The sequence below is a fragment of the Cebus imitator genome, unplaced genomic scaffold (assembly GCF_001604975.1).
Source record: "Cebus imitator isolate Cc_AM_T3 unplaced genomic scaffold, Cebus_imitator-1.0 Scaffold444, whole genome shotgun sequence".
NCBI lineage: Eukaryota > Metazoa > Chordata > Mammalia > Primates > Cebidae > Cebus > Cebus imitator.
In genome coordinates this window covers 395,053-397,303 of record NW_016107759.1, presented here as the reverse complement: position 1 = coordinate 397,303, position 2,251 = coordinate 395,053, and the positions used below count along the sequence as shown (strand labels likewise).

The window sequence follows — 2,251 nt, the reverse complement described above, 5'->3', positions numbered from 1 at the left end:
CCTCCGCCTCCCGGGTTCAGGCAATTCTCCTGCCTCAGCCTCCTGAGTAGCTGGGATTACAGGCACGCGCCACCATGCCCAGCTAATTTTTTGTAGTTTTAGTGGAGATGGGGTTTCACCACGTTGACCATGATGGTCTTGACCTCTTGACCTCGTGATCCACCCGCCTCGGCCTCCCAAAGTGCTGGGATTACAGGCGTGAGCCACCGCGCCCGGCCTTGAAATGGAGTCTTGCTCTGTTGCCCAGACTGGAGTGCAGTGGCATGACCTCAGCTCACTGCAACCTCCGCCTCCTGGGTTCAGGCTGTTCTGCCTCAGTCACTGCGCAGCGGGGATTACGGGTGTGCACCACCACGCCTGGCTAATTTTTGTATTTTTAGTAGCACAGGGTTTTACCACATTGGCTGTGTCGAACCAGCCTGGTCTTGGACCTTAAGAAATCTGCCTGCCTCAGCCTCCCTGGTAGTTGGAATTATAGGCATGAGCCACTGCGCCCGGCCCCAGCTGGTTATTTTTAAGATGGGACTAAAGTTGAGGGCTGGGCTGCAGGAGACGTAGAAGCTCAGTTCTGATTTCTGCTGTTCAGCAGGAGCAACATGGTGGCTGGTCTTGGGCCCCTGGTTCGTGAGCAGTAGCTTCACCGTCTGTCCTTGATTTGCTGTATTTGTAGCAAGCAACGTTTGTTATGAAATTAATGGAATACATTGGCTTCTCTTGTCGAATTTTGTGTAGCCGTGTCTACACAGTTTGGGTCCACACTTGCCTATTGTGGGGCTGCTGGTGGCCGAGGACCCTGGGGCTCAGGAGTCCTGTCAGCAGTGGGATCCTCTGTGGGAGGTGGCCGTGGTGCAGCTTTGTGGTGTGAAGATCTCTGAGGCTGGATGGCCGGTTCTCAGCACTGACAGGGCATGTAGTCTAGCGTGTGTTCCTCACGCCTGGACCTTCTGTTTGTCCTGCGAGGTGTGGGGTGAGGGTGCAGTAGGTTGGTCGGAAGTAGTGGAAACCCACCCACCGGGGCTCAAGCCTGAATGGAGCAGTTGAGACAGAGCCTCAGGTGTGCCTAGCATCTTCGCTTTGTGCCAGCCTGACCTGGCTTGCCTAGTGGCCAGCTTCATGGGCTTTGTGTTGGAGGTGGCTGCCGCGGTGACCTTGGGCTCTGGGTTCCCTTGTTTACAGATTCTTCCTGCAGCTCTGAAGGACGGGCCTGCCGTTGCTCTGAGGAGTGGCACCCTGTGCTGCTGTGTCCTGTCCGTCCAGCACAGTCAGACGGCATGGGTGGGGGCTGTGCAGGAGGGCCACTCCTGAAGGAAAGTGGGGTGCTCCAGCCGGGCAGATGGCTGCTCCCCAGTGGGGAGCCAGGGGTGGTCCTCCAGAGGAAGGCTGGGGGTAACACAAAGGGCAGAGGAGAGTGGGTACTGAACAGGCAGCTGGTGAGCACTGCTACCAAAACAGGACCTGGAGCTTAGGCCTCACGTGTTAGGGGATGTGTTTCCCGTGGAGAGCAGCTTAACTGTCCCAGGGTGGAATCTGTGTGGAGGAACGGTCAGAAGGGCTATGTCCAGCACAGGAGGGCTGGGCCTTGGATGCAGGCTCTTCTGTCCTGGGGCCTGCTTTGCTGTGCCTTTGCTGCAGTCACTCCTCCCCTGCGCTGAGGCACAGGCTTCCAGTTGTGCGGGCTTGGGTGCGGGTTCTTGTTGGTCCGTGTGTGAGCCACTTGGTGGTTTCACATACTTGATTTGAGGAAAGTGAGATGTTTTGCTGAGGTCTGTGTCTCAGCCTGGGAAGGAGCTCCATTCCTGGCCCTTGTCTGCATTTGTCCCACTCATCCACTGTCATTTTGAGCTCCTGGGCCAGGGTTTCATGGGGTTCCTCCCTGGCTCCCCAGTTCTGCCTCTGTGGGAACATTTTCTGCACTTTTGGGTCTTGGTTCTCATTCTCAGTGGAACCTCGTACAGAACTGGCTGGGTCATTTCAGCAGTGTGAATTGTCAGGCAGGTTTTGCTGTTTACTGAGTGGTCAGGCGGGAGGCCTAGGGCCTGCACTCCCTGGCTGGCGAGCTCAGGCTCTGCTCCCCTTCAGGGTGGCTTGGCCCACCAGGTGGCCTTCGGGGCTGGCCCTGCATGCCCCTACCAGGTGTGCTCGGTCAGGCGTGCAGCCCCTCGCCGCTGGCTCCTTCTGTTGACTGCCCTGACCTTCCTCGCTGCTTGGGCCCTGCATGCCCCTGCCAGGTGTGCTCGGTCAGGTGTGCAGC

At 57.8% G+C, this 2,251-nt stretch overlaps 1 protein-coding gene across 5 annotated transcripts in view; it reads left to right on the top strand.

The window, feature by feature from the left end:
- The window catches only part of AXIN1 (axin 1), a 65,546-nt gene that overhangs the window by 11,295 nt on the left and 52,000 nt on the right, over positions 1-2,251 (top strand). The gene's annotated exons all lie outside the window — the stretch shown is intronic.